Raw genomic sequence first — 22,865 nt, 5'->3', positions numbered from 1 at the left:
AACCTTGGCGGGGTCCATGCGGAATTCATGAGGAGTGAGGATTTGACCCAAAAATGGTATCTCCTGTACCCCAAACACACATTTTTCGGTTTTGGCAAACAGTTTGTTTTCCCGAAGGACCTGGAGCACCTTCCTGACATGCTCAATGTGGGAGGACCAGTCCTTGGAAAACACCAGTATGTCATCAAGGTACACTACAAGAAATATCCCCAGGTAATTTCTCAAAATCTCATTTATGAAATTCTGGAAGACCGCAGGGGCATTACACAACCCAAAGGGCATGACGAGGTATTCGAAATGGCCTTCGGGCGTGTTAAACGCAGTCTTCCACTCATCCCCCTCTTTGATGCGAATAAGGTTATACGCCCCCCGTAGATCCAATTTAGAGAACCATTGGGCCCCCTGAACCTGATTAAAGAGATCAGGAATCAAAGGAAGGGGATACTGGTTCCTTACCGTGACCTTATTCAGGCTACAGTAGTCAATGCATGGCCTAAGACCACCATCCTTCTTCCCCACGAAGAAGAAGCCAGCACCTACCGGAGAAGAAGAGGGACGAATGTAACCCTTGCCAGGGATTCCTGGATATACTCTCTCATGGCTTCACGTTCGGGACAAGAAAGATTAAATATCCTACCCTTAGGAAGCTTAGCTCCTGGTACCAATTCGATAACGCAATCGTATTCTCTATGAGGAGGTAACACTTCGGAGGCCTCCCTAGAGAAAACATCAGCGAAGTCCTGAACAAACTCGGGTAGCGTATTCGCCTCCTCAGGGGGAGAAATAGAATTAACAGAAAAACATGACGTACAACATTCATTACCCCATTTGGTTAGCTCCCCAGTATTCCAGTCAAACGTGGGATTATGCAACTGCAACCAGGGAAGGCCTAGAACCAAATCGTACGATAATCCCTGCATCAACAGTACAGAGCATTGCTCCAAATGCATGGAGCCAACAAGGAGTTCAAAAACAGGGGTATGCTGTGTAAAATAACCATTAGCAAGAGGAGTGGAGTCGATACCCACTACCGGGACAAGTTTAGGCAAATCAATCAGAGGCATAGCAAGAGACATAGCAAATTCCACAGACATAATATTAGTAGAGGACCCTGAATCCACGAAGGCACTGCCGGTAGCAGACCTACCACCAAAAGAGACCTGAAAGGGAAGCAAGATCTTAGTACGTTTCCTATTTACTGGAAATACCTGTGCGCCCAAGTGACCTCCCCGATGATCACTTAGGCGCGGAAGTTCTCTGGCTGCATTCTTACGCTTAGGACAGTTGTTCACTTGATGCTTGTCATCCCCACAGTAGAAGCAGAGACCATTCTTCCTGCGGAATTCTCTACGTTGTTGGGGGGACACGGAGGCCCCGAGTTGCATAGGTATCTCTGAGTCTTTCGGGGAGAAACGAAGCAACGGAACTTCGGGAGGCATCATGGGGGAGTCGGAGGAGAAAACACATAAATGTTCATGTTGTCGTTCCCTGAGACGTCGGTCAAGTCGTACCGCTAAAGCCATAGCCTGGTCTAGGGAGTTAGAAGAGGGATAGCTAACTAGCAGGTCTTTCAGGGCATTCGACAGACCCAACCTAAACTGGCACCTTAAGGCAGGGTCATTCCACCGAGAAGCTACGCACCACTTCCTAAAGTCAGAGCAATACTCCTCAACAGGTCTCTTACCCTGATGTAAGGTCACCAGCTGACTCTCGGCAAAGGCAGTCCTGTCAGTCTCGTCATAAATAAGTCCGAGAGCAGAAAAGAAACAATCAACGGAGGAAAGTTCAGGGGCGTCAGGAGCCAAGGAGAAGGCCCACTCTTGGGGCCCTTCCTGGAGCCGGGACATAATTATACCCACCCGCTGGCTCTCAGAACCTGAGGAATGAGGCTTTAAACGAAAGTAAAGCCTACAACTCTCCCGAAAGGAGAGAAAAGCCCTCCGTCCCCTGAGAACCGGTCGGGCAACTTGAGGTGGGGTTCAAGAGGTGCGGTGAGGGGAACTACCAAGGTAGCATCAGGCTGGTTGACCCTCTGAGCCAGGGCCTGGACCTGTAGGGAGAGACCCTGCATTTGCTGAGCCAGGGTCTCACGGGGGTCCATAGTGGTGTCAGGGACCAGGGTAGACTAGGTATGGGCTTGTTATTATGTAATGACCGGGGGGTAGGGAAACGGACAAGTGAGCCCTAATCTACCCGCCACTCTGTCCCTGCCTACTTGCAACGACCCGCCCTAGGCGACGGGGTACAACTGGGCGGCGGTCCCTGCACTCAGTAAGTGCACGACAAACACGACAAACATACAAGGGAATACAAGCAAGGGAAAGGGGCAGTTGCCCACGGCAACACCGTGAGCAACCAGAGTGGTGAACGAGCCGAGTCAAGCCAGGAGTGTGCGAGGTACCAAACGAAGAGCAGAAGAGTAGTCAGTAAGCCAGGGTCTGTATGGAGCAGGAACAAAATAGAAGGAGCTGTAGCTGGGCCAGGAAACCACACGAAAAAGAATAACAAGCAAGGAGGAACAGGAAATGCAGGTATAAATAGACAGAGGGCGGGAGCTAGCTGAGTCTGGCCAGGCTGCGATAGGCTCTCCCACTCCTAAGCCTGCCAGCCTGAGTGGTGGAAGCTGGAGTCAGTCTCAGGGATGTAGATTCAGGTGCTGACTGATTAATTAAGGGAGTTAACCCCGAAGCTGTGCCTGGCAGATCCTTTACACATCTACTGTTCCTGCTGTGACCAGCTCCTGTGGTAGGCTATTCCACAGACTCACAGTTCTCACAGTAAAGAAGGCTTGTTGTCTCTGCAGATTGAAGCTTTCTATCTCTAGAGAGAGGGAGTGCCCCCTTGTCTTTTGAGGGGGTTTTACATTGAACATGTTTTCACTATATTTCTTGTATGGACCATTCATATATTTATAGAAGTTAATCATGTCCCTGTCCCCCCCCCCCCCCTTAGTCGTCTCTTTTCAAGGCTTAATAGGTTTCATTATTTTAATCTTTCCACATAACTTAGATTCTCCATGCCCCTTATTAATTTAGTTGCTCTTCTTTGTATTTTTTAAAACTCCAGGGCATCCTTTCTGTGAACTGGAACCCAGAACTGAACTGCATATTCTAAATGAGGCCGCACAAAGGCTTTTTAAAGTGGTAATATTACATCCCTGTCCTGCGAGTCCATGCCTCTTTTAATACACGACAATATCTTTCTGGCCTTAGAAGCAGCTGATTGACATTGCATGCTATTATGTAGTCTATGATCTACAAGTACACCCAGATCCTTCTCAACAAGTGACTCTCCCAGTTTAGCTCCCTCTAGGACATATGATGCATGCAGGTTGTTGGTACCCAGATGCATAACTTTACATTTATCTACATTAAACCTCATTTGAACATCTTCCATAGACTGAACTATATTACATAGCTTGGTGTCATCTGCAAAAATAGAAATAGTGCTATTAATCTCATCCTCTATATTATTAATAAATGAGTTGAATAATAGTGGTCCCACCACTGAACCCTGGGGTACACCACTTATAACCGGGGACCATTCAGAGTAGGAATCATTGACTACAACTCTCTGGATACGGTCCTTGAGCCAATTCTCAATACAATTACGAACTATATTTTCTAAACCTTTAGTCCTTAATTTACTTATTAGACGTCTATGAGGGACAGTGTCAAATGCCTTTGCAAAGTCCAAAACACTATATCCATAGCGGCCCTCCTCATAAAAACAAATAAGGTTGGTTTGACAACTTCTGTCTTTTTTTGTCACATACTCCTGTATATAGTCCATCAATTGCCCCTCAAACTTTTTTCCCACAATGGATGTTAAGCTTATTGGTCTATAATTAACCAGGGAAGATCTAGAGCCCTTTTTGAAAACAGGAACCACATTTGTTCTGCGCCAGTCCTTTGGCACTATACCAGTCACTAGAGAATCTCTGAATATTATGAAGAGGGGGACAGAAACTAAGTTCTTTAAGAACTCTTGTGTGTAATCCATCTGGTCCCGGAGCCTTGTGAACATTTATTTTATTTACCTTAGATTGGCCCATATCTATATTCCACCAATTCAGTATGTTAGTTGATGCCTTAACAGCTTTGGTGTCACTATCTGTTGGTTTGTGGACCCACTGGGCCGCACTGCCATAGCGGGGTGGCAACTGGCCAAACTACAGTCTACCAAGTTAATATATATAGTCCAAGCACAAGAGTACCTGTGATAGTCCAGACAGTAGCAACGGCTATGCACAGATGGGATATTGACAGCAGGTGATGCAGACGAGACAGATGACACCAGACATGGTGTAACACAGCAGATGTGGCAGAACTCTACTCCAACACTATAGCAGGCACAGGAACAACTACAACACGGGATACAGGTAGCAGGGAACAACGGGAACAGGATAACACTAAGGGACCATTTGCTAGACTAACAGAGGAATAGGAACAACACTCAGGCAATGAGCAAAGGGGCAGGACCCTTCTTATAGTCCAGGGTGATCATGGGCTAATTAATGATGTTTTACATGTGCGCGCACTGGCCCCTTAAGGCTGGGCGCGAGTGTGTGCTCGCACCCTACGGGACACAGCAGCGGACGTGGGCACTGGCATCTCCTGGGGAGGAGATGCGGGTCAGCGCTCGCCAGACCATGGCTGCGGCCATCGAGGGGTGAGTAATTCCGACAGTCCGTGGCCATGGACGTTACAACTGGCACTGGCTACATTAGCTGCTCTTTCTTCTGTTGAATATACATAGCTAAAGAACCCATTTAGTAACTCTGCCTTTTTATGATCCCCTGTGGCAAACTCCCCATTACCAATATTTAGGGGTCCTACATGTTCAGACCTTGGCTTTTTTGCATTGACACTACCATTCAAAAGTTTGGGGTCACCCAGACAATTTTGTGTTTTCCATGAAAACTCACACTTATATTTATCAAATGAGTTGCAAAATGACTAGAAAATATAGTAAAGACATTGACAAGGTTAGAAATAATGATTTTTATTTGAAATAATAATATTCTCCTTCAAACTTTGCTTTCGTCAAAGAATGCTCCATTTGCAGCAATTACAGCATTGCCGACCTTTGGCATTCTAGCTGTTAATTTGCTGAGGTAATCGGGAGAAATTTCACCCCATGCTTCCAGAAGCCCCTCCCACAAGTTGGATTGGCTTGATGGGCACTTCTTGCGTACCATACGGTCAAGCTGCTCCCACAACAGCTCTATGGGGTTGAGATCTGGTGACTGCGCTGGCCACTCCATTACAGATAGAATACCAGCTGCTTGCTTCTTCCCTAAATAGTTCTTGCATAATTTGGAGGTGTGCTTTGGGTCATTGTCCTGTTGTCGGATGAAATTGGCTCCAATCAAGCGCTGTCCACAGGGTATGGCATGGCGTTGCAAAATGGAGTGATAGCCTTCCTTATTCAAAATCCCTTTTACCATGTACAAATCTCCCACTTTACCAGCACCAAAGCAACCCCAGACCATCACATTACCTCCACCATGCTTGACAGATGGCGTCAGGCACTCTTCCAGCATCTTTTCAGTTGTTCTGCGTCTCACAAATGTTCTTCTGTGTGATCCAAACACCTCAAACTTCGATTCGTCTGTCCATAACACTTTTTTCCAATCTTCCTCTGTCCAATGTCTGTGTGCTTTTGCCCATATTAATCTTTTCCTTTTATTAGCCAGTCTCAGATATGGCTTTTTCTTTGCCACTCTGCCCTGAAGGCCAGCATCCCGGAGTCGCCTCTTCACTGTAGACGTTGACACTGGCGTTTTGCGGGTACTATTTAATGAAGCTGCCAGTTGAGGACCTGTGAGGCGTCTATTTCTCAAACTAGAGACTCTAATGTACTTGTCTTGTTGCTCAGTTGTGCAGCGGGGCCTCCCACTTCTCTTTCTACTCTGGTTAGAGCCTGTGTGTGCTGTCCTCTGAAGGGAGTAGTACACACCGTTGTAGGAAATTTTCAGTTTCTTGGCAATTTCTCGCATGGAATAGTCTTCATTTCTAAGAACAAGAATAGACTGTCGAGTTTCACATGAAAGCTCTCTTTTTCTAGCCATTTTGAGAGTTTAATCGAACCCACAAATGTAATGCTCCAGATTCTCAACTAGCTCAAAGGAAGGTCAGTTTTATAGCTCATCTAAACAGCAAAACTGTTTACAGCGGTGCTAACATAATTGCACAAGGGTTTTCAAGTGTTTTCTAATCATCCATTAGCCTTCTAACACAGTTAGCAAACACAATGTACCATTAGAACACTGGAGTGATGGTTGCTGGAAATGGGCCTCTATACACCTATGTAGATATTGCATTAAAAATCAGACGTTTGCAGCTAGAATAGTCATTTAGCACATTAACAATGTATAGAGTGTATTTCTGATTAATTTAATGTTATCTTCATTGAAAAAAACTGTGCTTTTCTTTCAAAAATAAGGAAATTTCTAAGTGATCCTAAACTTTTGAATGGTAGTGTATATACTTGAAGAATTTTTCGGGATTTGTTTTACTATCCTTGGCCACCTGCCTTTCATTTTGTATTTTTGCTGATTTTATTACCTTTTTGCAGATTTTATTAAGCTCTTTGTAATTTACAAAGGCTATAGCTGTACCATGAGATTTGTGTTTTTCAAATGCCTTTTTTTTGTCATATATTGCCCTTTTTAAAGAAGTTGTAAGGCATGTGGGGTTTAATTTTAGTCGTTTATACTTGTGACCTATAGGAATTATTTTTGCACTATAATTATACAAAGTGGATTTTAAGATTTCCCATTCATCATTTGTACCATTATTTGACATTAGTTCTTCCCAGTCTATATCCTTTATTGCAGCCCTCATCCTGGGGAAATTGCCCTGCTTAAAATTAAGTGTTTTTGCCCTCCCAGCCTGTGTTTGTTTTTTACAGTATATGTAAAATATAACTATATTATGATCACTGTTACCGAGGTTTTCACGAACATTGACATTCTCAACAAGCTCTGCATTATTAGAAATGACCAGATCCAACAAAGCTTCACCTCTAGTCGGGTCTTCCACAAACTAGCCCATAAAATTTTCCTGCAACAGGTTGAGGAAATGTCTCCCCTTTGCAGTTGAAGACGAACCATGATACCAATTAATATCTGGGAAATAAAAATCTCCCATTATTACTACAGGACCCGCCTGTGCAGCCCGCTCCATCTGTTTATATAGCTGAACATCCATCTCCTCAGTTATATTGGGGGGTTTATAGATTACACCAAAAGTTATTTTTTCAGTGTTTACCTCCCTTTGTAATTCCACCCACATGGTTTCAACCTCCTCACAATCTTCACCCACTATTGTCTCTTTCACGCTCGCCTTCATATCACTTCTCACATACAGACATACACCAACACCTTTTCTATTTGTCCTATCTTTCCGAAACAGTGTAAAACCCTGTAGATTTACAGCCCAATCATATGAAGAGTCCAGCCATGTCTCAGCAACATCAACTATATCAATATCTTCTTCCAGTACCAAGGCCTCCAGCTCACCCATTTTGCTTTCTAGACTTCTGGCATTTGTGAACATACAGTTTAACTTGCCTTTAAATGTTTCACTTTTATTATCAGAAATTTGATTATTTGACATTATTTCTGCATTTTTATTTTCATTGCTGTTTTGTAACGAAAGGATCTCCTTATCCTGCTGCCTAGTCCACTCCCCACAGTCCATATCTCCCCCCAACAATATAATCTGACCCCTCTCTAACCTGACTACCCCTTCATTTTCTATAGTGACCCCCCCTCCTCAGCCCTAGTTTAAATACTCCGCCACCCCAGCTAGAATTCTCTGCCCCAGCACAGCGGACCCCCTTCCATTCAGGTGCAAATTATCTGCAGAATACAGTTTGTAACTCAATAAAAATTCAGCCCAGTGCTCTAGGAACTCAAAGCCTACTCCTCTACACCAAGACTTCAGTCATGCATTTAACTCCCTGAGCTCCCGCTGGATCATCACCAGCCCCTCCCCCGTGATACCTTTCTTGAAAAATATAATATTACAAGTTATGAGTACTAGATTCTGGAGATGGGAAGTTGATCCACGGATTTATTCTGATTTCCATATTTGGAGTCAGGGTGGAATTTTTACCCTAATGAGGCAATTGGCATCAACCTCATGGGGGTTTTGCCTTTCTCTGGATTAACACGGTAGGATTATAGGTTGGACTTGATGGACCTGTGTCTTTTTTCAACCTTATCAACTATGTAACTATGTAATGTTGCAGGGACTTATTTTTCGAATGGAGCTAAGTACCGGCATCTAGCTACGAAAAATGTTGACATACATCAGACAAAATGGGGTTAAGTACGGTAATGGGGGTCCCAAGCAAAAGTCTCAGCCAAAAGTGGTGTCTGGCCTCAGAAAGTTTGGGAACCACTGTGCTAGATTGAGGGAAACATGTGGGCTGTCATGTGGTCACAACACCCCATACCTTTAAACTTAAAATAGGAGTGCCCAGGTTTATTAATATGAGTCAGTAAAGATGGCACAGGGTGTCAATATGGGAGTAACACATGCAAGACAGGGAGTAGGAAAGAGCAGGAACTATACTGTGTGTATGTGACTAGGTGACCAGAAGATTTAGCTCCATAGTCCCCAAATGGGAAAGTGGGACATTCTAAAAATACACCATAAATATCTATGACTGAAATGTGCCTTTAATTTAACATCTGGCATGTTGGAGATACTTATTGTACCATGAATAACAAGGCAGATCAAAATTTCAACACGCTGGAGATTACTTTCTATTCAAAATCCAGAAGAATCCTTTCTCAAATTGCACCAAAAAAGTGGAGTACATGGAGTGTGCAAAATTTATTATGTTTTAGACACCTTTTATGACTACCTCAATAGTTTTGACCATTGTGTAGAAAAGATAAAGATGTAAGATGACTACTTCTACCATACAGTGCCCTGCATATGAGGGTATTTAGTCTCACGGCACATTGTTCCATCCAATGCAAGTATATGTTTAACTTTGGCTATTAAGATCGTCAACATAGTATGGGCTGTACTGCTTAGTAGTCTGAGTCTAATGGTGTCCGAACACACAAAGCTTGCTGCGTCTGGGGATGCATAGCTGGAGACCAGTCAGAGTGCCCCTAATTACCCGTCTACCGCCGAAACCGCCTACAATGGACATGTGAGAATCAGTACTGGACTATGGAGCAATGAAGAAAGATAGCCTGGTCTGATGAATCACGTTTATGTGTACATCATGTGAAAAGCAGGAAGCATGTGTGCCGCTTACCTGGGGAAGAGTTGAACCAGGATGCACTTTGGCAATAATGGATCTCCATAAGTCCGTTTAGGACGGTGCGTGGGCGCCCAAAGAATAAAACCACATAGCATTTTGTCGCGTTTTTTTCCATGAATTGTGGCAAAATTGCTTTGTGTGTGGGGCAGCAAGCCCCCTGTGTCAAGGGCTGGAAGACCTTTGCATAGCATTCAGTTGCATCCACATTCTTTAGAAGCGGATACAATTGACAGCGCTGGCGAGGCAAGGGAACTATCGATTCCGTTCTTCACCATTCAGCGCTTTTTTGTGATGCAGACTGCGTGATCATGTCAGAAGAGACCAGGTCTGCATCGCTTGTAAAGAGGAGAGCGTGGGAAACAGGACTGGTGAGTGTAGCGCTATCTATAGGGCGGCAGTGTGGCGCTATCTACAGGGGTGCAGTGTGGTGCTATCTACAGGGGGCAGTGTGGTCCTATGTACAGGGGGCAGTGCGGCGTTATCTACAGCGGAGTTGTCACTATCTACAGGGGGCTGTGTGGCACTATAAACAGTGGGTGGCACTATCTACAGGTGGATGTGTGGCACTGTCTACAGGGGGTACTGCGGAACTATTTACAGGGAGCTGTGTGGCAGAGACTACAGGGGGTGGCACTATCTACGGGGGGCATTGTACTATCTACAGGGGGTGGCACTAGCTCCAGGGGGTACTGTGGCACTATCTACAGGATGGGTGTGTGGCACTGTCTACAGGAGGTGTGTGGAACTATCCACAGGGGCACTATTTACAGGTGGATGTGTGGTACTATCTACAGGGGGTGTGTGGACTATCTACGGGCAGTTGGTTAGCACTATCTACAGGGGACTCTAAGGGGCATAATGTACAGAGGGCTCTGAGTGGCATTATCTATTGAGGGGCCCTGAGGGGCGCTATTTCCAAGGGGCTCCGTGGGGCACTATCTACAGGGGGCTCTATATAGGGCACTCTCTACAGCAGGCATTGTGAACAGCACGATCTACAGGGGCACTGTGAGTGGTGCTATCTACAGGGGGCATTGTGAATGGCACTTTCGACAAGGGGCACTGTGTGTTTGTGGTGCTTTACTTTACAGTGTTTGACACAATTGTGTTCAAGGGCATAGTGTATGGTACAATTATATTCAGGGGTGCAGTGTATAGTACTATTATTTTTAGGGGCGCAGTGTATGGTACTATTTTTTTTCAGGGTACAGTGTATGGTGTTATTTTATACAGTGGCACAGTGTATGGTGCTATTCTATTTAGGGCCATAGTGTATAGCACCATGAGAATTTTTTCTTAGTTTATAGGTCTGGAAATGTTGGAAAAGTTAGGAGCTAAAGACATCTAAGTGGCAAATTCTGCAGAAATGGTTCATGGCTAGGAGGAGTCGTCATGAGGTTTGCACCGGGTGGAGAGGAAAAGTGAAAAAGAACGACCTGTGATTTACTGGATTTATAAACCTCTCCTGACATGTTTATTATAGGAAATCCTTTTCTACAAAAAGTCTTTGTGTAGTCCAGGACTTATAGACAAATGGGTGTTACCATTCCCCTTGTCAGTAGGATATGTCCCTACACATTGTGATGCTATAAGCGATGGTTGGAGACTATCAGTATGCAGGGACTCAGCCCTTTGATAAAGGGAATCAGAGCACCTATTTTTCAAAGCTAGCATGGCGCGACAGGGTGGCAGCGGTGGTGAAGAGGGGCCCAAGTTTGGGGAACAGTCCAGGGCCTATGGTCTACTTAATCTTCCACTGGCTCTTGGCAATGTTGTGCTGGGGTCCTGGCATTCGTCTTTATGTTCCTTAGCCATGTACCACCTACCTAAACAATGTTGCAGAAAAAGTACACCGCATCGTGGCAGCGGCCTCTTTCAGCAGTATAATGCATCCAGCCACACTGAAAAAATTTATCAGAAATAGTTTGAGGAGCATGACAAAGCGTTCTAGGTGTTGACTTGGCCTCCAAAGTCACCAGATCTCAATCAGAACAAGCATCTGTCAGATGTGCTGGAAAAACAAGTCTAATCCATGGAATCCCCACCTCGAAACTTACAGCACTTCAAGGATCTGCTGCTAACATCTTGGTGCCTTATACCACACGACACTTTAAGACGTATTGTGGAGCCCATGCCTCAATGGGTCAGAGCTATTTTGGTGGCACGAGGACCTACACAAAATAAGGCAGGTGGTTTTAATGTTATGACTGATCGGTGTTTATAGTAACATAAACAGTATAACACGACTGAACTCACTGTCACACCACTCCCCCCAGTTCATATTCCTGCATAGAAGAAAATCAGAAGATTACTGGTAAATTGTCCAACTTTCTTAAATGTGTTGTATGGACATTTTTTATTGATGACCTATCCTTAGGATAGGTCATCAAGATCAGATTGGTGGGGGTATGACAAACGGCACCCCAGCAGATCCCCTGACTGAAGGGGCTTCTTTAGTGTTTATCAGGCACAGTACCGTATACATCGGTAGCGGATGTGCCTGGGATTGCAGCTCAGTTCCGTTCCCTTAAATGGGACCGGAGCAGCAGTCCCAGGCACTGCCGCTACAGCTGTGGACGGCGCTGAGCCTTTAAACTGTGAAAAAAAAACATTTAGGCTTAGGAACACACACAGCATAAACACTGCGGATTTTTCGCAACGGATTAATTGTGGAAAATGCGCAGCGTATTACAGAAGCAGCAGTGTGGGTGAGATTTCACCACATCTCAACCCCGCACTGCGGTAAACATCCGCCCAAAAATCCACACATAACTTGACCTGCGGTGCGGTTACTTCAACCGCAGCATGTCAGTTAATTCTGCGGATACCCATTGAATTCAATGGCATGCTTAAACCCACAACAAAGGAGTGTGTGTTACGATATTTGCAGCGGAATCACATTGATGAGCCGCAAAAATCACAAGTAAGAAATAAATAATAATAAAGTTATACTTACCCAGAGTTCCCTGCTTCTTCTCCAGTCTGGCCTTCGTGAATGACGTTGCAGCCCATGTGCCCGCTGCAGCCAATCACAGGCTGCAGCATCACATGGCCTGCAATGTTATCCCAGGAAGCCGGACTACGCGCCAAGTAGAGGGATGAATGTTTTTTTTGGGTGGGGGGGGTTTCCAGCGCTGCTTCGCAGCGGAAATTCCACCGGAGAAACGCATCACAATGTGGTGCCATTTTTCGGACGGCATTCCCTGCGGTGCTCAGGACGGATACGCTGTGCAGCTTAACGCAATATACCCGCCCTGAATACGTTGTGTGTGTTCCTACCCTAAGGCCTTATTCACACGAACGTGTTTAACGTCCGTGATACGCGCGTGAAAAACACGCGCGTTGCACGGACCTATGTTAGTCAATGGGGCCGTTCAGACATTCCGTGATTTTCACGCAGCGTATGTCCGCTGCGTAAAACTCACGACATGTCCTATACTTGGCTGTTTTTCGCGCATCACGCACCCATTGAAGTCAATGGGTGCGTGAAAATCACACGCAGCACATGGAAGCACTTCCGTGTGTCGCGCAACAGTAGATAAAGAAATGAAGGAAAAAATAAAAGCACTTCCTTCATTTCTTTTTCTTAACATCAAAACCGCGTGTCATAAGGATGGCATATGCGTGAAAATCACGCAGCCACGCACCATTCACTGATGACACACGGAACTGCAACGCGCGCAAAACGCGGATTTTTTTGCGCCTACAAAACGCACACGTTCGTGTGAATAAGGCCTTAAAGTTTCCTTCTTGCATTATCTTTTTTTAAATTGCTCAATAAAATTTGGAGATTACAAACATTTTCAACGGGAGCTGCTCCTACAGTAATATATGCTAGGAGAGAATGGTTATAAATTGATTGACAGTTTAATTGGGGATAGAGGAAACAAATGATAAGATGACATGCTTGCTATGTGTTAATTAATCTGCAAAGTCAGCTTTGTGTTGTGCATGTCAAATATCCACTATATATAGGAGTCCAAACAGGAGAATGCGATGTCATACACTCTTAGGCCTTATTCACACGAGCGTATTACGCGCGTTAAAACAACGAACGGCACACGGACCTATGCAATTCAACGGGGCCATTCAGACATTCAGTGTTTTTCACGCAGTGTGTGTCCGCTGCGTGAAACTCACTGCATGTCCTATACTTGTGCGTTTCTTGCACATCACTCACGCATTGAAATCAATGGGTGCGTGAAAATCACGGACAGCACACGGACGTCATCCGTGTGCTCTCCGTGTTTTTCACGCACCAGTTGCTAAAGAAATGATGAGGAAAAAATAAAACACCTCCTTCAGGTTTTTTTTTGCTGACGTAAAAAAAACGGTGACATACGAGCGTAAAAAACGCAGATGCACGGATACCACACAAAACTGCAATCCAGGAAAAACGCTGTTTTTAACACTAGCAAAAGTGACACGTTCGTGTGAATAAGGCCTTAAAGACACAGGCATCAAATGGGACGTAGAAAGCACATGGATGACCGGCCGTAAGTCCTTATGCACACAGCACGGAACCATGGACACTTTGCGCGCTGTCATATAGCACCTTCGTACAATGCGGTTTTATGGAGATATAGTCCTGCCAAATGTAGAAAAAACACAGCTTTGTGATATGGCAACTCTTTTATTCAATTGAAGGCATGTGGAGGTATAGTATGGTCCCATAAATTAGAACCCCTTATCATGCCTCCATTCAACTCATAGTTTGTATGGATTCATAATAAGGCAGTGCAAATAACCCCATATGTATTTTAGCCTCTCAAAAAATCCCATACAAGACTGGGTTCACACACAGCAGTTTGCTGGTCTTTTCATGGCGTTTTTCAGTGCGACCAGATGTTACATTAAAGTCCATAGCAAAAAAATATCAAATGCACTACACACAGCTGTTCTGTTTTGGGGCGTTTTTGAGGCAATTTTGTGGTCAGTGGCATTTTTCTTTCAAACTCAACATGCCCTGGGTATGGCGTTTTTTTCCAGCCATTTTCCCCATACGCTTCTCTATAGGATTTCCAAAAAATAAAAAAAAGCATGTACAAAATGACACCAAAAGAAAAACACCACCAAAAAACGCCTTAAAAAACACGTAACACTTGTTTTTAGAAGCATTTTTTTTTATGCAGTTTTAATTGCATGAAAATTAGGTGTGTGAAGGAGGCTAAAAAGGAAAAAAATGGATGTGATGTAGAGGGAGTGACATTTGTACTCCGGTTATTCAATAGTGGCTACTGAATGTTCTGTATGAATAGGTTGCCCACAAACAAAAACTGATAGAGGATTAATAGCAAACGAAAACGTATTGTTTGTGCTAGTCAGACGGAATAGTCTATATGTCCTCATGAACCCATTTTCTACTTTATCTGTAGGTGCATTTAGAGATCTATACGTATCAGACTGCTTTCAAGGGGAACGCATTGATGATACTGCGGTCAGGCACATCTCGAAGCCTGCGCCTCACATCTATTCATGTTCCTGTGGGCAGTTCAGAGAGAATCCACATATGAAACATTAAAAAAGGCACGTCACATTCAATTCCCGGAATCCAGCAATGAGAAAGGATCCGCTTTCATTCAGAGTGGCATTTGACAGCTGAAAATCAGAACTTTTAAATGTCACTAAGCTCACGTCAAGAAAAATTGCATGAAACTTTCAAGAATCTTTACCCTTTGAGGGCTGCAAAGTCCTGCTACACATTGTGCTGTACAATGAATAGAAAGACTTGTAGGTGATAAAAGTAATTTTTTTTATGAAGCCATATATCCTTATGTGACATATGTTACAAGTGTTATTCCAGTTTCATCAAATAAATGTTATTGTTTGTATAATTAAAAGTAAAACAAATTTGTAATATACTTTCTGTATTAATTTATCATGGTTTTCAAGATCTCTGCTTGATGTCATTCTATAGGAAACGTCATTAATCCAGTGGATAAAATTTGCCTCGCTGCCGGACAACTGTCCCGTACTGTAATCATGTCGTACATAAGTATGATTCTAGGAGCCCGGCTCCCTGCACTGTGTTCGGTCCGGGACTTGTGGCCGAAATACGTTCCGTCCTTTACGGACCGAACATGCTCGTGTGAATCCAGCCTAAAGCTTTCTACTTAATGAATTTATAAGAAGCAATTTTCGTCACAATTGTAAGCCTCTGTTCACACGGGTCGGCTTTACCATATAAATCTGAGGCGAAGGGTCCATTCAGTGGTTGAGGTGCGGTTAAAAACGCATTGAACAAACCCATCTGAAAACTATAATCGTTTTTACCGTTTGAATGGACCCTATCAAACTCTCCCTGTGTGTTAAAGATAGTACTCTGACTGACATCCCAATACTAGTATGACAAGGTCCACATGACACTTTGCTGGGGTTATTCTGCCATGTCTTGTCATGTAGAAAGATCACAGCAGCCAAATGTTATATTGTAGTGAGAGCATTGTAGTTGAAAAGAATGCACTTTTAGCACTTGTTGCATTTTTTTCTATTCTTATTAAATCACAGCATGCCCTGTTGCAAATTTTTTATATTTTTCCCTAATTAAAAACACCAGGGAAAACCACAGCATTGAAAAGAAAACATTAAACCACAATAGGGGTTTTTACATGCCAGACACCAATTGCGGCTTTCCACAGACATTTCCTAGACATGCTTCTTTATAAAAAAAAAATACACAACTGCAAGCTGCAGCTTAGGCCTTATTCACACGAACGTGTGCGTTTTGCGTGTGCAAAAAAAAACGCAGCGTTGCAGTTGCTGGGGACATCAGTATGTGCTGCGTGGCTGCGTGATTTTCACGCATATGCCATGCTTATGACACTCTGTTTTTAGGTTTACAAACATAAAAGCAGGAGGTGCTTTTATGTTTTCATTCATTTATTTTACAACAATCGTGCAGTGCGCGATTTTCACGCACCCATTGACTTCAATGGGTGCGTGATGCGCAAAAAACGCTCAACTATAGGACATATCGTGAGTTTTATGCAGCGGACACACGCTGCGTGAAAATCACAAACTGTCTGAATGGCCCCATTCACTAACATAGGTCCGTGCGACGCGCGTGATTTTCACGCGCGTATCACGGACATATTACACATTCGTGTGAATAAGGCCTTAGTGTCATACCACAATTGCCTTACTGTGACATCTGTTTGTGTAAACCCAAATTCTAATGACAGCAAATAGGCCGGGGCTCCACAGCAACATATCGTATGTAACGTGTTGAAATCTCATATGAGATGGCAGCACAAACTCCCATGCGATTTTTCAGATGCATGACATCACATGTGATGTCATAAGATCCCATAGGACTACATTTCATATGATATCACAATGTGTTTTCAAAGGGAATCGCATCTCCTTTCAGTGCACATAAGGCATACCTCCCAACCGTCCCGATTCCGGCGGGACAGTCCCGGTTTCTCACCGCTGTCCCGCCGTCCCGCCCGGTCTTCAAAATGTCCTGCTGGGTGCTGCAGCGATTAGAAGAAGGCAGGAGTCTTGCGGCGGTGTTCTCACTGGGATCGATGCCGGTCCGGGAGTGGACCAGTCCAGTCACCTGACCAGTCACCTGACCTCACCGGTCAGGTGACTGGACTGGTCCACTCCCGGGCTGGCATCGACACCAGTGAGAACGCCGCTGCAAGACTCCTGACTTCTTCTGACGGTGATTGAAAGCAGAGTGCATGTGAGGAGGAGGAGGAGGGTCTTTTTTTGCTCTCTGTAGGAGTCGGAATCCCCAATCCCTGGCCGGGGATTGGGGATTCCGCTACAGGAGAAGTGAGTGACTACACTGTCCATATATGAACACAGCGACGTCACTCACTTCTGAAGCGGAATCCCCGACCCAATGGTTGGGGATTCCGCTACAGGAGAAGTGAGTGACTACACTGTCCATATATGGACACGGCGACGCCACTCACTTCTGAAGCGGAATCCCCGACCCTATGGCCGGGGATTCCGCTACAGGAGAAGTGAGTGACTACAATATCCATATATGGATACAGTGACGTCACTCACTTCTGAAGCGGAGTCCCCGACCCTATGGCCAGGGATTCCGCTACAGGAGAAGTGAGTGACTACACTGTCCATATATGGACACAGCGACGTCACTCACTTCTGAAGCGTAATCCCCGACCCTATGGCCGGGGATTCCGCTACAGGAGAAGTGAGTGACTACACTGTCTATATATGGATACAGTGACGTCACTCACTTCTGAAGTGGAATCCCCGACCCTGTGGCCAGGGATTCCGCTACAGAAGAAGTGAGTGACCAAACTGTCCATATATGGACACAGTGACGTCACTCACTTCTGAAGCGGAATCCCCGACCTTGTGGGAATTCCTCTCCAGGAGAAGTCAGTGACTACACTGTCCATATATGGACATTGAAGTCAGTGACTTCTCCTGGAAGGGGGGGAAGGGTGCAACTTACAGGGGGCTGTGTGGCATTACCTACAGGGGACTTGGTGGCATTACATACAGGGAGCTGGGTGGCATTACCTACAGGGAGCTGGGTGGCATTACCTGCCGGGGGCTGGGTGGTATTACCTGCCGGGGGCTGGGTGGCATTACATACAGGGGGCTGGGTGGCATCACCGGCCGGGTGCTGGGTGGCATTACCTGTAGAGGGCTGGGTGGCATTACATACAGGGGGCTGGGTGGCATTACCTGCCGGGGGCTGGGTGGCATTACCTGCAGAGGGCTGGGTGGCATTACATACAGGGGGCTGGGTGGCAAAACGGGTCAAAATCAGCCGTAAAAATGGCAACTTGGCCCGGAACGGAATCGGAACGGATGCAAAATGGCCGTTTTTATCGTCCGACACTCGGACCCTGTCGTGTGAATAAGGCCTAAGGGGCTGTGTGTTGCGCTACCTACAGGGGGGCTGTATCTGGCGCTATCTACAGGGGGCTGTGTCTGGAGCTATCTACAGAGGGGCTGCATCTGGAACTATCTACAGGGCGGCTGTGTCTGGCACTATGTACAGGGGGGCTGTGTGTGGAGCAATCTACAGGGGGCTGTGTGTGGCGCTATGTACAGGGGGGCTGTATCTGGCGCTATGTACAGGGGGGCTGTATCTGGAGCTATCTATAGGGGGGCTGCGTGTGGCACTATCTACAGGGGGGCTGTGTGTGGAGCTGTCTACAGGGGGCTGTGTGTGAAGCTATGTACAGGGGGCTGTGTGTGGAGCTATTTACAGGGGGCTGTGTGTGGAGCTATCTACAGGGGGGCTGTATCTGGCGCTATGTACAGGGGGCTGTGTGTGGAGCAATCTACAAAGGGGCTGTGTGTGTGGAGCTATGTACAGGGGGCTGTGTGTGGAGCGATCTACAGGGGGGCCCTGATGGATGATTTTTCCATTGACCGGTAGCAGAGTTACACAACTGGAAAAAAAAATTTGAAAAGTCATCCACCACAGGGTCTCCCTCTTGACTTTCATTGTTCTCAGCCTTTTGGTTTGTCCTGCAGCTGATGAGCAAATGTTATACCCAAGATAGGAAAAGTAACATAAAGACGATATAACCGGATCCATAATATCTGTGATATCCAGACAGTCTAGAGATCCACAGTGAGAATGTGCGTGTGTTATTTTTAGAAGGATCTGGCCGCGATTTGATGTGTTGATGCCGGATATTGGGCGTGGTTAGGGGGCGTGGCTTAAAATGTCGCTCTTTTCCGAATTCAAAAGTTGGGAGGTATGCACATAAGGGTATTCACACAGTAAGGCTGGGTTCACACGACCTATTTTCAGACGTAATGGAGGCGTTTTACGCCTCGAATTACGTCTGAAAAACGCCTCCAATACGTCGGCAAACATCTGCCCATTACTTTCAATGGGTCTTACGATGTACTGTGCCGACGACCTGTCATTTTACGCGTCGCTGTCAAAAGACGGCTCGTAAAATTACAGTCTCGTCAAAAGAAATGCAGGACACTTCTTGGGACGTTTTTGGAGCCGTTTTCTCATAGACTCCAATGAAAACAGCTCCAAAAACGGCCATAAAAACGCTGCGAAAACGCTGTGAAAACGCAGTGAAAAACGTGAGTTGCTCAAAAAAAGTCTGAAAACCAGGGGTTGTTTTCCCTTGAAAACAGCTCCGTATTTTGAGACGTTTTTTATTTTGTGTGTGCACGTACCCTAATACTTGATACATGACAGCCCTGTTGCACTACTGGAGGCCTAGATAAGGCAGGATAGCAATACACACACATATATGGCTCTGTATGCATCTCCCCTGCATACCACCAAAGTGTCCCACATTGGACAGGACAGTCCCTCTTTGGATCCAAATCCCTCTGCCCCTCTGCATGAAACACACACCCTGATGCACTGTCTATACAGACAATATAGGAAGAAAGTGTGTATCTCCAATATGACTGCCCCAGGAAAGTTTTTAGAACTAAAAAATAAATAGTTAAGGCATTTATAGAAAAAAATCTTTCCCTTTAAAACTCATGGTCATAGACATGCAGTAAGAGGCGAAATCTGAAAGGGAGCAAATACTTTATCCACAGCGCTTATATCTGAAAACTGCATGTAAGTTTGTCTAAGGAACAGGCGGTTTTACAATGTGTTTAGTTGTTTTTTTGCGGTAGTTTAGTGCAGTTGTTTTGTGGTTGTCATTCACAGCTATATAAACTTTCGGACGTCCTTTCAATATGCAGGAGGCTAGTGGGTTGACCTATGGTTTTTCAAGGTGATCCCGCATCAGAAATTCAAACGTGCGGTTCCGCCCGTGCTGCTGCGTAGCCCATGAAAATAGTAGGAGGAAAACCTCACTTACTAAAACAAGAAACAGGATTTAGCTAAAAAGATACAGCTGGTCTGTATAGAGACTACGGAGCAGCTGTAGCTTAAAAAGTAAAAATCATTTTTAATAACAACTTTTTATAAAGTTGCACTAATCACACTGACGGACCTTTTTAGAACGCTTTTTCTGCCTCCCATTGATTTCAATGAAAGGTCAGAGGTGGAACCGTGGCAAGAAAGAGCATGGCACTTTTTTTTTTTTTACTGTGAGTGGCTAGAGAAAAAAAAAAGCGCCTCCGTCTCCAATTGAAATTAATTGGTGCCGGTTTCAGACGTTTTTTGCCGTTGATTCTGACGCGGTTTCCGCATCAAAATCAGCGTAAACAAACTCTGTGTAAACTGGGCCTTTGAAAGCCTAAACCAGGAGTGAAACCTTCATAGAGAAAAAATATATGGCAAAGATTTGAACCTCTTCCGTGTTACTCCATTTTCACATGGCATATTTTCAGGACTATTTTGGAGTGTAAAATGCACCTATTACGCTTTAAAATACACCTCAAAAACGCCCGCTAACAGCTTCCTATTGATTTCAATGGGAAATATTCTATGTAGTTCATACAGGGCGTATTTTTACACAGATAAATGAAAAAACGTAAACGTAAAAATACGCTTTGCAAAAAAGAAGTGACATGTCACTTGGTGCTTTTCTGTTTACATTCATCCTTTTGACAGCTGGTGCGAACCCGGCAAAAAAAAATTCCGGTACGCGACGTCAGGAGATAGTCACTGTCCAGGGTGCTGAAAGAGTTAAACTGTTTCAGCACCATGGACAGTGACTTCCGATCCCAATATACATGAACCTGTAAAAAAAAACGAAGTTCTGACTTACCGATAACTCCCGGCTTCTTCCTCCAGTATGACCTCCGGGGATGACAATTCAGTCCAAGTGACAGCTCCAGCCAATCACAGGCCAAGCACAGGCTGCAGCGGTCACATGGACTGCCGCGTCATCCAGGGAAGTGGGGCCCGATGTCAAGAGAGGCGCGTCACCAAGGACGCATCACCAAGGCAACGGCCGGGAGGGAAGTTCTCGGTAAGTACGAACTTTTTCTTTTTTTTTTAACAGGTTTCTCGATATTGTGTTCGGCATTCACTGTCGAGGGTGCTGAAAGAGTTACTGCCGATCAGTTAGCTCTTTCAGCACCTTGGACAGTGACGGGCGTCGACTAGCCTCATCTCTATGATGGCGGCTGCGCGAAAATCACGCAGCCGCGCATCATACACGGATGACACACGCAGCTGTCAAGTGTTTTTTGCGCGCGCAAAACGCAGCGTTTTTTGCGCGCGCAAAAACGCAACGTTCGTCTGAATCTGCCCTGAGGCTGGATTCACACGAGCATGTTACGTCCATAAAGAACGGAACGTATTTCGGCCGCAAGTCCCGGACCGAACACAGTGCAGGGAGCCGGGCTCCTAGCATCATAGTTATGTACGACGCTAGGAGTCCCTGCCTCTCCGTGGAACTACTGTCCCGTACTGAAAACATGATTACAGTACGGGACAGTTGTCCCGCAGCGAGGCAGGGACTCCTAGCATCTTACATAACTATGATGCTAGGAGCCCGGCTCCCTGCAGTGTGTTCGGTCCGGGACTTGCATCCCGAAATACGTTACGTCCTTTACGAACGTAACATGCTCGTGTGAATCCAGCCTTGATTTGTTTTTAAGGCTTTATTTACACTAACGTGTTTCACGTCCGTGATTCGCGCGTGAAAATCACGCGTGTCGCACGGACCTATGTAAGGCAAAGGGGACATTTAGACATATCGTGTTTTTCACGCAGCGTGTGTCCGCTGCGTGAAACTCACGACATGTCCTATACTTGAGCGTTTTTTGCGCAATGGGTGAAGTCAATGGGTGCGTGAAAATCACGAACGCACTTCTGTGTGCTGAGCGTGATTCGCGCAACAGTAGATCAAGAAATGAAGGGAAAAATAAAACCACCTCCTTGATTTATTTTTCTAAACCTCAAAACCGCGTGTCATAAGGATGGCATATGCGCGAAAATCACGCAGCCACGCACCATTCACTGATGACACACGGAACTGCAATGCACAAAAATGCCTTGAGAAAGCGTCTGAAGGACGTGAAACGGTCGGCTCTATTGTCTTCTAATCCCGTGTTGCCTGCCTCAACATAAGGCTGGGTTCACACAACCTATTTTCAGGCGTAATGAATTACGCCTGAAAACACGGCTCCAATACGTCGGCAAACATCTACCCATTCATTTCAATGGGTGTGCCGATGTACTGTGCCGACGACCTGTCATTTTACGCGTCGCTGTTAAAAGACGGCACGTAAAATAACAGCCTCGTCAAAGAAGTGCAGGACACTTCTTGGGACGTAATTGGAGCCGTTTTTCATTGAATCCAATAATGAAGAACAGCTCCAATATACGTCCGTAATGGAGTACGAGCAATTACGTCTGAAATTCTCCTGAAAACAGCTCTGTAATTTCAGACGTAAATGCAGTTATCGTGTGCACATACCCTAAGGGTATGTTCACACGGCAGCGTCCGTAACGGCTGAAATTACGGGGATGTTTTCAGGAGGAAACATCCCCGTAATTTCAGCCGTAACGGCATGTGCAGGCGCTTTAACGCCGTGTCCATTACGGACGTAATTGGCGCTGCTATTCATTGGAGTCAATGAATAACGGCTCCAATTACGGCCAAAGAAGTGACAGGTCACTTCTTTGACGCGGGCGTCTATTTACGCGCCGTCATTTCACAGCGGCGCGTAAATATACGCCTCGTGTG

Source organism: Rhinoderma darwinii, chromosome 12 (genome assembly GCF_050947455.1).
Source record: "Rhinoderma darwinii isolate aRhiDar2 chromosome 12, aRhiDar2.hap1, whole genome shotgun sequence".
In the NCBI taxonomy this organism is placed as follows: Eukaryota; Metazoa; Chordata; class Amphibia; order Anura; family Rhinodermatidae; genus Rhinoderma; species Rhinoderma darwinii.
The sequence above is the reverse complement of the archived record's forward strand: the minus strand, read 5'-3'. Positions refer to the sequence as shown.